The 13,418-nt window shown below is 45.3% G+C and overlaps 1 protein-coding gene across 1 annotated transcript in view; it reads left to right on the plus strand.

Moving 5' to 3' along the window:
* Positions 1-13,418, plus strand: part of LOC138293369 (cytochrome P450 2J2-like) — a 296,940-nt gene that overhangs the window by 250,298 nt on the left and 33,224 nt on the right. The gene's annotated exons all lie outside the window — the stretch shown is intronic.

The raw sequence follows: 13,418 nt of genomic DNA on the forward strand, positions 1-13,418 counted from the left end.
GGGTATTATGACCAACACTGAGAAATCTGCCACTATACAGACACCCACACAAGTCCGCCAGACCAAAGGTCAGTGATAAATTGGCGGTACCAAAAACCCACACCGTTACGCCAACAGGAATACGCCCACAGTATCAGGACCCACGAATCACCGCAGCGGTTTCTCAACCGCGGTAAGCCATTGGCGGTACACACCACGCGCTCAAAATACACACACACTTAAAAAACTACACAACGTTGGACAATTCAAACTACACACACCTGACACACATACACACACCACACCCACACACTCACACCACTATAAAACACACACCCTCATTACCCACAACCCTTTCCACGAAAAAAAGATTGCCGACAGAAACCAGGAGCACCCACTCATAACACTTAATATAGAAAATTAAATAGAACACATGACCTTTGGCAACCAATCTTCTGATGTAATGTTCTTAAAATGTCTCTTTTGCACTGAAAACTTTCCAATCATAAGCTGATGAACCTTTTCCAAGCAAGCAGTCTTGTGATATGAGGTAATGATGTTTGGTATTGCCTTTGCTAGCTTCTTTGTTACTGATGTTTTTATACAATACAGTCCCATTTTCATTGTCTCATTATTCCATAGTTCAAGAAAAATTCCTCAAAGAAGTGTAGTCGACCTGTTTTGGCCTTTCAATTTCCGGCCTCCTCAGGACATCAAAACAGTGCCTATAGATACAATTTTACAATATATTACTCAAAAATATTAAAACCAAAATCATATCAGCAGCATTACCACCAGGACCACTAAGGACCCTGTTCGCCATTATATCTATGCCATACTCTATTTGTGTTATCATCCTAAACCATAAAAAGCACACCACTAAAAAAGAGCACACCACCAAAAAACGAAGCTACCACTGAGTGTCCGTGACATGCCCGAAAAAAATTCAGATCATGATTGTTTCATTTACACTCTGCTACAATGGTGCCCATTCCATAGTGAGTGCCCAAATTAATAAATCATGCGTTATGATCCAACCCAAACAAACTCCATGTATCTAACCACACACTTTTTTTGTGTGTTCATTGTATATATTTTATATCCATATTTTATTTGCCCCCTGCACCCAAACTCAGCAGACAGACACCTCCTACAACCACTCCCTCTTCCTCCACTCCCAAACCCTCTCCCTCTTCCCACCCCAGTGCCCCTACGAAGCTTTTCCTGGCCAACTTTGACCTCTTCCCTACCCCTCCCCCCCATCCTTCTCCTCGGGCCAGGGCGGCCAGAACCCAGCCCAGCACCTCAGCTACCAAATGTGGTTTGTGCAGCTATCAAAGGCTCACAGAGGGCTCCCGTCAGCCCAGCCAGTGTGCCACCTACCCCTGACAAGGCAAAAGCCATTCCACCACCTGGCAAGGTGAAGAGGGGGACAGGATCCAGCAAGGGGAAGGAGCCACAACCACCCAGCAAGGCCACCTCAAAGACTCCAGCTGTCAGGCCCAAGGTCACACCACCATCTGCCAAGGTGAGGAAGGGGCAGAAAAAAACAGCCATGGCACTTCAGGCGTCCGGGGCTGCAGGTGAAGGCCTGGTGTGTACCAGCACAACCGCCAGCACCGCCACCTGCACCGCGGCCAGCACCGCCAGCTGCCCCGCCGCTAGCCCCGCCGCAAGCCCTGTCACCTGCACCGCCTCAAGCACCACTATTGTCAGCAGCAGCAGCCCCAGTGGGCAGCCGTCCGAGGCTGCAGGAGAAGTGCTGGAGCCTCCCTCCACCACTGGCAGCACCGGCACCTGCACCACGGTCAGCATCACCACCTGCACTGCCGCTAGCACCGCCACCTGCATCGCTGACAGTAACACCACTGGCAGCAGCAGCAGCCCCAGTGGGCAGCCGTCCGAGGTTGCAGGAGAAGGGCTGGAGCCTCCCTCCACCACTGGCAGCACCCCCACCAGCCCTGGCACTACCACCAGTTTGCAGCCGTGGCCGTTGGCGGATGGAGTCTAGCCCTGCATCCATGGACTATCATGCAACCTGGTCCCTGCAAATCTTGTGCCTCAGATACCCAGGTGCGGGCCTGTGAACTGCCACACCCCAAGAGTTGCATCACTGAGCACAGAGCCCCCTCCAGAACCAGTGGAGAAATGCATCCACTCACCCCCCTCCTTGCCAGGGTGAAGCACACTGGACACCAAGGCCCCTCCAGAACCAGTGGAGAAAGGCATCCACTCACCCCCCTCCTTACCAGGATGAAGCACACTGGGCACCAAGCACCTTCTAGAACCAGTGGAGAAATGCATCCACTTACCCCCCACCCCTTGCCAAGATGAAGCACACTGGGCACAAAGCCCTCTCCAGAACCAGGGGAGAAATGCATCCACTCACCCTATCCTTGGCAGGATGAAGCCCACTGGGCACAAAGCTCCCTCCAGAACCAGTGGGAGATGGCATCCGCTCACCCTATCCTTGGCAGGATGAAGCACACTGGGCACAAAGCCCCCTCCAGAACCAGTGGAAGAAGGCATCCACTCAAGAGACTGTGGCCTTGCACTCCCCAGGAGCATGCTGTGGGCAAACCACCCACTTGAGAGACTGTGGTCTTGCACTCCCCAGGACCAAGCAGTGGGCAAACCACCCACTAGAGAGGCTGTGGCTTTGCACTCCCCAGGACCAAGCAGCGGGCAAACCACCCACTTGAGAGACTGTGGCCTTGCACTCCCCAGGACCAAGCAGTGGGCAAACCACCCACGTGAGAGACTGTGGCTTGCACTCCCCAGGACCACGCAGTGGGCAAACCACCCACTTGAGAGGCTGTGGCCTTGCACTCCCCAGGAGAAAGCAGTGGGCAAAGCACCCACTTGAGAGACTGTGGCCTTGCACTCCCCAGGACATCGCTGTGGGCATGGAGCCCCCTCCAGGAGCAGTGGCGTTGTCCCATCTTCCGGCTGAGGTGCACCCCCCTTCACCCTCCCCCTCGTGCCTGTGTGTTTTTGACCTGATGCTCCTGCAGTGTTCTCTCCGTATTGAGGCAGGATTCAAGTGTGGGCTTGGCCTATGAGTTTTGGCCCAGTGGCCCACAGACATTTTGAGTGGACAATGTACCGCCTTATGTACATATTGTATGTTTTTGTAAATACTATTTTAGAAATTCTTATGTATATCTGACTATTTCTAATATATCACTGATTTGACTCTATTCCTTTTGTCCTTGCGTTCTTCCAGGGGGTTACGGGGTGTAAAGGTAATGTTGATGCATGTGTTTGTGTGTATGGTGTTGTGGGTGAGGGTAGGGGTGTGGCGTGGTGCATGTTTGTGTCACTCTCTTTTTCCTCCCCCGTCTCCTAAGTGCAGTACTCACAGTGGTCGTCGCTGCCGCTGTTGGTACTTCTGGTAGATGAGGAGGTAGACCAGCATGGGGAGGACCTGCAGCTCGGGCTCCATGGCGTCCTGGTTCTTCGTTGAGTGTCGAGAGGTGAGTGGTTTCCCTTCCAAGTACTGTTTCCGCCGTGCTTTTCATGGCGTTGGTACCTCCCCGGAAAAGCTGGCAGATGGGCGGGTTGTGATGGGGTGGGCGGTACATTGTCTTCCGCCTGGCTGTTGGCGGTTACCACTGCGGTGTTTGTTGCTACCGCCGTGGCGGTCGGAGTGTTAAAGTTGCTGTATGTTTTGGCGGTTTCTGACGTAGTCGTGATCCAATTCTTTTTACCGCTGGCCTGTTGGTGGTATTGCCGCTGCTTTAACACCGACCGTTAGGGTTGTAATGAGGGCCTTTGTCTTTTATGTGCCTTTACCACACTCACTGAGTTAAATCCAACTCCTTCCACTGCATAGTATTAAGATGGAGGTGTCTGAGAATGTCTTGTGAACCAATCCCAAAACAATGTGAGCAATGCCTGCATTTGAAAACTGGGTAAAAATATCTGGGGCAGACACTCCTAAGTTTCCTAAAAAGCATTTTCAGAATTCTAAGGACCTTAGGGTTTCTGTTACAGTGTTCTTCGTCACAGTCTAGCGCATGCCCATGTCCCATCCGTTGTTATGTACAGTGCATCGACTGAAATGCACTTGTAATACAGAGGACAGAATATCCTTCTTGTTTTGACAGTGGATGACGTTTGAATGGAGGCCACAAGTATTACCAATATATACCTATATATTGAAGTCAGTGAAGGCACAGTGTCTTAACTCTAATTTAGGAAGAAAATTGGTATGGATTATGGTAGGTTTTTGGGTGATAACTATTAGATTTTCCAATTCAGATGGAACAATTTGAAAGAATGCATAGGGGATTCAAATAATGGGCCATGGAAGATAGGTATTCTTGCACAACCTTTTACAGCTTATAACTCTGAAACGGACTGTTCCATTTCACTCAATTTCCCATATCTATGCTATTGTGTAGTGGAAAGTTAAGCAAAGTGGAATGCAAAGGCCTGGCTGAGATGAGCTCTGGGGACAGCAGTAACAACACTTCTGCCTCTTTTCTAGCCAAATACAAACCCATAATTTAAAATATGGTTGACTCTTTTTTTCTATTGCAGGAGTACGGTTTATGAAGTGTTCTTGCAAAGTCCTTCACAAAAGATGAAATAGAGACTACTGATTCTTCAGCAGTAACATCAAATCAAAGTCCAGGAAGGAAATCAGTCTTGCTGTGGTAGTCTGACAGCAAACATTGTGGTGGTCATTATGAGGAAGACTGCCAAAGACACAGGTACCAAAAGACCGCCAGTGCTGGTTGTCTTCCGCCCACCATATTAGGGGTACTGCTGGATTTCCGCCACACTTTGGACAGAAATACAGCAGTAGGGGCTGGGGGGGTTTAGTACTTGCTGGGAGGGGTGGTGGGGGAGTCGTCTACCGGTGACAGGGAAGAAATTCCCTGTCACCGGTAGCCTTTCCGCCAGGGATTTCGTGGAGGTGCTACCGCGCCGGAAACCCTAGTGGAAAGGCGGCTCATAATACCGCCAGCGGTCTTCTGTGGACCACTGGGTTGGATATGCTCATCTCCGGCCCGGTGGGTCTGAACTCCCTGGCGGTATGAGTGGAGATGTGGCGGGTTAGCCTCTGCCAACCCGATACACTCATAATGTGGCAGGCTTCACTGCCAGCCTGATGGCGGTGAAAACGCCACCTTTGCCCTGACGGTCAGGAGACTGCCAGGGTCATAATGACCACCTGTATACATTATGCATTACCAAATGGATCAGGTGGACATACTACTTCTTGTTCCTTCTGCGCGTTTTATGAATTACATCATGTGGTTGAAGAACCTGGTCAGTTTTGTCTACTCAACCCCTGTACTTGTTATAATATGTACACTGTTGTGCTTTTGGCCTTCTACCATCTGACCACAACGCATCAGTGGAGAAGTGCTCTCATCATGAATTATAATGAGCACATGTACTTGCTTTGTGCCTAAATATTTCATAGCCAACAGGTCACTGCAATGCAACACACTGCTCTGAACTTTTTGGAACTTCTTACAAACATGCTCTTGAGGGAATGTTTTGCAATGACTTTGAATTGCACCACAAACCACAGTGCTAGCTTTGTACATTTCAGTAAACAGCTAATACTCCTGTACAGAATTGTCCACATGAAAAGTATAACCTCTATAAAAGAGTGATTGAGCAAGACTTCAATCTTTAAACTGATTCCAAATGTCAAAGGGCATCCTGCCCAATATATACTGGAGTCCTTCCCAAGGTTCACTCTCAGGCTGTAGGTATAGCCGGAAGCACTCTCACAATGCATGTACAGCTTCATGATGTAATGAGCACTTTTGGTTGGTGTATACGGTTTGAACAGCACCCATTCTTTGTACAGGGTCAACAACTCTTCCACTGCTATATTCTTTTCTGGAGAATAAATCTCTGACAATTAGCCAATGAAATGTTCCACAACAGGAACGATTTTGAACAACTTGCCATTGTCTGGATAGTCATGTGACAATCATGCAGAGTTAAAAACAATGTCTACTCATGCCAGATGGGACGTTGGGTGCAGGGTAAACCATAAGAGAAAACCAGTAAGACTTAATGATGGTCAGGGCAATATTCTCATGAGCAGTTAAGGCCCCAAACATTTCTAAACTTCTCGAGATGAAGTGGGAGTCCATAAGTATGCCCTAGAATGTGGCCCAGAGTAGTTCCATGCTTCCCTAAACAAGGATTGGCATGCAGATTTGTTTGCTGCACAACTTTGTCCAGGAACACATCATCCACAAAAGGTTGAAAATAGCTAAGTAGCACAAACATTTGTAGTTCTAACCTTATATTCAGCATCTCAAATGCAGGAAGAATTTGCAGTTGGAATTAGGGGACTGCCAAGTGTACACTCCTCCTGTGCTCCACGCTGTACCTGCCTGGTCTCCAGATTGGGCACATTGCCACTCAGCAGCACAGGTTTCACCTATGAAGGGGCCTCAAAACTGACTTGCTGTGCTCTATGGCTAAATTCTTCTGAATCATTGAAAGAGGAGACACCATTACTCTGTAAATTGAAAAACTCAGATGTGGTTATAGAATGAGAATTGGCCACAGAGTTCTGCTCCATTGTTTGAGTTGGAGGCCGAGAAGCAGTCGTTCAATGAGACATCATGTCAAACTTTAATCAAAAACTTTATTCCTCAAATTCTGTTTCTTCGGTATACTGCAAATGTACTCCTAGATATGACAGTGAGCAGAGAATGCTGTGTGTGATATGAAAAGTGAGAGTGTATTGCAAGTCAGAGTGGGTATAAAGTAATGGAGACTGGAAAAGACACTGGAAGTAATGAGTATAAGATCGTAGGTTAAATACCTCCAGTGAAACAACCCTGGAGCATGCCATAAGCAGTCTACAAGAAAAATGTAGGTCAACTTGAAGCATATACATTAAGGAAAAGTGTAATGCAATTCTCTGGGGAACTGATGGAAGATGAGGGCACAGTTGCCACCCTCAGGAAAAGAAAAATGTTATTTTATATTGCCTCCATGAGGATTTGCCATCAATATGGTGAACACACCCCCACCACTTCCACAGCAGTGCAGGCAAACCTATTGCTTACAAAAAAGGAACTTTTGTTCCATGTTTTTCTACACAAGTGTAAAACCAAGCCAAAATACCTTTGCTTCAGACAAATGTCAGCAGAACCATGTGATTCTCTCTTTACAACCTCAACAATCAACAAACCTCAACCCTGGAATACACATCAGCCATGCTTTTCTTTTGTCCACAAAAGGCTTTTGCATTGAACTTTGAACCATATAAATATAATTTTGTTGTTCAGCAGTTGCCAAGAAAAATCCTCCAGCTCTTTCATTGAAACCAAATATTGCAATATACTTCTCTTTCAAGTTGTAACCCAATTAGTGTTTTTTCATTTGCAATTTTGTAATGGATATTTGTGCATTCTTGAAATTGTGTGCATTTAAATTAATTATAAAAATACAGATTGAATCCAGGGAATCTAATGCACTTTTTTGGACTCCGCTGCCCACTTATGTTGCTGGGTCTAGTGCCCACTACAGGAAGGGATCAAACCAAGGACGATGGGAGCCCTGGCTTTGGGACTCGTGTTGACCTAATTGGATCTGTTACTGTTGCTGGCACGAGGCCCAACCACACAAGTGGTGCAGTGTTATTATCAGCACAAGTGGGGCAATGCTGGGTGATAGAAATGCTGTGGATTCCTTTGGATTTTGAAAGTTGTCATCACAGAAATGTAGGGAACATATGTAATTTCAGGCAAAGCTTGAGGGGTGCAGGGCACTGTTAGATTCACACAAGACATACCATCCTGGAATCCCCTGGTTGTCTTCTTTAAAAAAAAATCTCTGGTTGGTAGGTTTTCATGAGTGGCAGCCGAGCATGACCCCAAATTCCGCTGGTGCCCCTATTGCCGATCTCTCCATGTAGCACTTTATGGCCTTTTGTGTCAAAGTCTCTTGGGCTACCCACACAAGTGTGGTACGATTTTTATCAGGAGGTTTGGGGGAATGCTGCGTGGTAGGAAACTTGTGGCTCCTCACAGGGTCCAGAAAATTCCCTCACAGAAATGTGAGGAAAATGTTTTTTTTTAGTCAATGTTTGCAGGCCATTGTGGTTAAGAAAATGGTGTGGGATGCCTGCGAAGCACACCACCCTGGACTCCCCCAGATGTCTGGTTTTTAGAGCTGTCTGGGTCTGGTATGTTTGTCCAGGTAGCAGCCTCAAAAGCCCAAAAAGTGCAGCCATTTACCTTTGCAAGTGGGATGATACTGGTATTTAGTCAAACTCTCCTGGCCCATTTGTACAAAAAAAAAAAAAAATCAAATGTCCTCTTGTTTGTCATTGGGAGGGGATGCTTTGGTGCTCAGGGAAGCAGAAAGACTGTTGAGGTTTTAGGGATGAGGGTAGGGCCTGATGTTAGACTTGGAAAGACCCACCACATTATTTTATTAAAAATATATTTTGCTGCCATAGAGTGGGCTTTCTGTTCCTACTGGGAGGCAGATCGGGGGTACCCATCTGCTCCCAGGGAGGTCAGAAATACTGTTGCCCCATATACTTGGGGTGGGGGCATCGCCATGCCCATGCTGGGCAGCTCTACTCCATATTTAAAAAAATAATCCAATCCCTGGCTTCTAATGGGCTTTCTGCCTCGGGGAGGGGGGGAATCGGGGGTAAGTACCTCATTCTGCTCCCAAGGAGGGGTTAGAAACACTGTTTCTCCATTTGTATAGGGGGTGTGGGCATGGCCATGCCCATGCTGGGCAGCCCACACCTCTACCACCCCACCAAAAAAGTAATCCCTGGTGTTTAGTGGCTTTCTAGCCCCTTTTCCCCTGGGGCAGATGGGATAATTGCCTACATCGGCCCTCAGGAAGATAGAAGGACTATTTTCCCTTTTTATGGGGGTGGGGGCATGGCCATGACCATGCTGGGCAGCCCCTCTCCTACAAATGAATTAAGTAATCCCTGTTGTTTAGTTAGTGGGCTCTCAACCCCTTGGGGGTAAGGGGGTAAAAATACTGTTTCCCCATTTTTATGGGGTGAGGGCATTGTTACCCCTACAATGCCCCCAACAGCCCCCAACACAGAAACGTGTGTATGTATGTGTGTATATATATATATATATTTATATATATATATATATATATATATATATATATATATATATATATATATATATATATATATATGTATTATATATCAATATCTAAATCCAAGGTTTTTATTATGTAAGTGCCTCAATAAGCCCCCCAGGATAGGCAGAAAGACTGAAAGATTCCCTGAGGGGGGAGCACAAGACCCTGGCTAGGGGGCCTCTTTCCCATGTCCCTGAGCCTAGTGTGTGGATCCCTGCTTGGGGATCACCCTCCTGCGGCGTTCACCAAGCAAGGATCCACTGGTGATTGGTACCATTGGAAAGGTATGTCATTTGGTATATGATTCCATTGTTTATGCAAGGAGCCTGGATTCAAACCCTTTCAGGCTTTCATCTCTTAGGACTACTGACGTTTTGTTGCCTTCTGGTCACTCACAAATGCTTGCAAATGTTACTCAAGTGGTACCTTTTCCTGGAATGGTTCTAAAATGGGGATGATCTGACAGACTACATGAAGCTCTCCCTGGAAACAGTGAAGATCAGTGGGGAAAATTTGAACTGGGGAAAAGCTTTCTTGCCACCACCAGCAGAGGCCGTTGGTGATGGATGCCTCCACTTTGGGTGGGCTGCTCACCTAAAGGACCAAGTGATCACAGAACGCTGTTCTCCAGAGGAGCAGGGTTTTCACATTAATATGCTCAAAATGCAAGCAATACTGTTGCTGCTGAAGGTGTTCATGCCCTCCATTTTCTATCGCTCTGTCCAGATTCTTGCAGACAACACAATCGGGAAATGGTTTGTCATTAAACTTGATGGTGTTGACTCAAGGTATCTGTGTCAGGTACTGATGAGACTGTGGGTGTGGTCTTAGGCTCACTGAATCTGACTGGTCACCAACCATATTGCTGACTCGGCCTCATCATGCTGACTACGAGTGACCATTGCACCTGGAGGTGGTACAGTGTATCTTTGACTGCTGCGCAAAACTCTGATGGACTTCTTTGTCACATGTGGAAATACTCAGTGCCCATTGTTTTGATTGCATTATAGGGAGCCCTGAGGTTGTATTTGATCTGAAAATGGGATTTTCTCTACGCATTCCCTCCCATGCATAATACACACACTGGTTGACCTCCAACTCTCAAAAAACAGTATTGAGGTAGTATTTGAATTAATTCTTCTGTTTCTTTGAGCCTGTAAATAATACTGTTTCAACCAGCCAGCACATGTTTCATCATAGTAGGTGTTACCCATTGACTTCATCAGGGCTAGGGAAACATACATACATCATATGAACTTGTATTGATCTGTTTGTTTTATCATCAGTAATCCTCTCACCTACATGCAGGTGATTTCACTTATATAGGCCAATATTCAAGTGAAGTATTGTGAGATCAGTTTCAGGTATCCACAAATAATAAGAAGCAGTACTTCCAAGTTCTACAGCATGCAATTTTGTGATAGACGTACCGCTGTGCATTAAAAGTGCTGAACTGATTAGGAAGAACCACCTACTCGAGAAAAGTTATTTGCATGATTAGCCAATATAAAAGTAAGATACTTAAAGTGTGAGCTTGTCTGGCGTGTTACACTAATGTGTGCCTAAACAAAGGGAAAAGTACCTTCAATTCCATATTGGTGTATTTTGCAATATGTCCCATTAGAGCATATAGAAAAAAGCATTACTTTTAAGTTTGAAATTTTATGTACATAAGAACATTTTTATGAGTTTCAGTCTCCTGAAAGAAACCTATAGACCAATTTAAAATTCTGTGTAGCCTTGAGTCTGTAATGTTCAACTCCATTCCATGCCTCTCTGCGTGATTCAGACACTACAGCTTGTCCCAAACACACTGCCACAAGATTTTTTCTTGACCATTCGCAGGACAATATCATATTTCATCTCACTTTATCCTGCTTCATTAGGTCTATCATGCCAAACACCTGACTTATAAAGTACTGTGCATCGGCTACTGCTCCTACTGTAATAAAGGGCCTGACATTGTATGTGTTCTTGTTAGGCACCACCCCTTACAGAATCCCAGTTCCTTCACTCCCATTCTTTTTCATATTCTTTAGTTTTTGCATGGCACACTCTGCAGATTACACTTTCTTTTTCCTCACCACTTAAGCGTTGACTGTTCTGCCTCAGAGCCATGGAGCACCTCCCTTTAGCTACCTGTCCTAAACTTGGGTTCATGCCCAAACCTCCGCACCAGCACCCCCATACACCTGGGTAACACTGCTCTTTAGTAAATATGAAAATAGGTAATGAATAGTAAAGAATGGTATGTGCTGTATGCCATTCTGTAGTATTCTTAGCACGAGTGTCACTCTTAGCACGAGTGTCACACATTAGAATTTGTGAATGGTTGCTAGGGGAGGGTGTGGGGCGGTTGGAGGTTAATGGATAATGGTAGAGCGCGGTCGGCTTGGACGGAGCTCTCCGAGGTTTGTGTATGCATTGTTCTTCAATAAAGAAAATATACTTCAAGAAGCATAATTCCTGATGTACCTACTACATTGATAATGGCGACGAGTTGACTAAACCTCGCAGTGCAGCGAACCCACGAGGGCGAGACGGCGTACTCACTGAAGAAGTTCAGAATGGATGGGGAATTAGACGATCGCAACAGGACGGCGATCCGTGATTAAGTGTTGGAGTTTTTCCCTGGAGGCAAAGTGGTGAGGGCACGTATGTTCTTAAATCTAAGAAAAGAGCAGACCGGGGCACTCCAAACAAAGAGAGTCCAAAAGTCGGGTGACTTAGTGTGGAAAAGTTTAATCCTCAGTAATTGGTCGTTGAATCATAGTTCAAAATTGTTAGAATCCACATATGAGAAAGTATATAGCAGGTTACAATAACAAACTGACTCCTCAGAATGAACAGGCATAGATGAGCAACAAAACAGCCAACACGTGTTTCGTCCTCTCGGACTTTTTTCAAGGCTGCAGACAGAAACAAAGAGGAACAATTTACAATTATTGGCACTACCCTCTGGTAGCTAAATTTTGAAACGTGCAGATCATGCACGTAAAAAAACAGAGTGATTATGTCACCAATGTGAAGAAATAATAATAAATAGAGAAAACCCTGTGGACTGTTACTTTGCATGCATTTGAAAGAAATTGCAAAAAAGGGGGATAGATGATCACCCTCCGTGAACCCATTGTTTTAAAAACACTACAGAAGTGTCTGAAGAGAAATTTATTTATCATAAGAAGAGTGGGAGACACAAAAAGAGGCGAAAAAAAAGAAAGAAAAAGGAAGAAGACAACGAGTTCTATATATAATATAGGATACTGTCAAACAAAGTCTGTTTTACTCTTAATTTACCTCCAGGTATACTTTTTAGGTAAAGAATGGCTGATGGTGTTCAGTTAGATATCCACACGATGAAATAGACCTGACTAGGCAAGATAAAAAGTTGGAAAACACAGTGTTTAACCGAGAGTTAACCTCAATAGTACTAATATGAAATTGGCAAAAATTGAAATATTTTTAGCAAAATTAAAATATTTAGAGCGGAGAGGTGAGAAAATTGAAGGTTAGAGGACCTACCACAAATGAAGGACCTACCAAAAGTAAAAGGATCCAAGGTACTGTAACTGTGTTCCTTCCAAATCAATACCGGGTGTTCCTTATGCGTAGTGACTTCAAAATCCAAAATGCATGCCCCCCCAGTACGGGACATGCAAACAAACGAAAAAGTCTCAATAGACCCTGTCTGTGGAAATAGAGCGGAACGGCAAAAAGTAAGAGCTATGCTGAATAAAGTGTATATTAATCCTGCACAACAAAGAAACCCGATGTAGTAGACTAAAAAAACACTTCGTATTAAAAAACAAAAGGCATTCCCATTGCATATAGCACTATCCACCTAAGCATCCACCAAAACTGCAGCGAAGGCAAGTCCCTTCCAAAGCCCCGGCTACAATGTCTATTTGAGGCACGTATGTTCTTGTTGGCTGTCACTCATTTATTTGTGCAGCGGGGGCGTTGGTGGGCGTAGCTTTATTAAGACACGCCGTATCTGCCGTAAACACAAAACAATACAGTGGACATATTGGAGATGTATTTTCCAGCACTCTGGTTCATGGAAAGTGTGCCCACTCACTGTGGAAAATAAAAATAAACCGCAGCCATCTTGGTTGTATAAATCACTAAGGAAAGACAGTCTGTGGTTCACGTTTGTTTTAACATATTGTGGAAAAGTGCTCATTCACGTTTTAAAAGATGGAAGACATCTTGGAGTGATTTCTTCATTTTGAGCAATACTTATTAACAGTATGGAAGATAAGTAACATCCGGAGAATGGATAGAGTGAGACTATGCTACATTGTTTAGAGAAGAGCATTTTT

Source organism: Pleurodeles waltl, chromosome 4_2, assembly GCF_031143425.1.
Source record: "Pleurodeles waltl isolate 20211129_DDA chromosome 4_2, aPleWal1.hap1.20221129, whole genome shotgun sequence".
NCBI lineage: Eukaryota > Metazoa > Chordata > Amphibia > Caudata > Salamandridae > Pleurodeles > Pleurodeles waltl.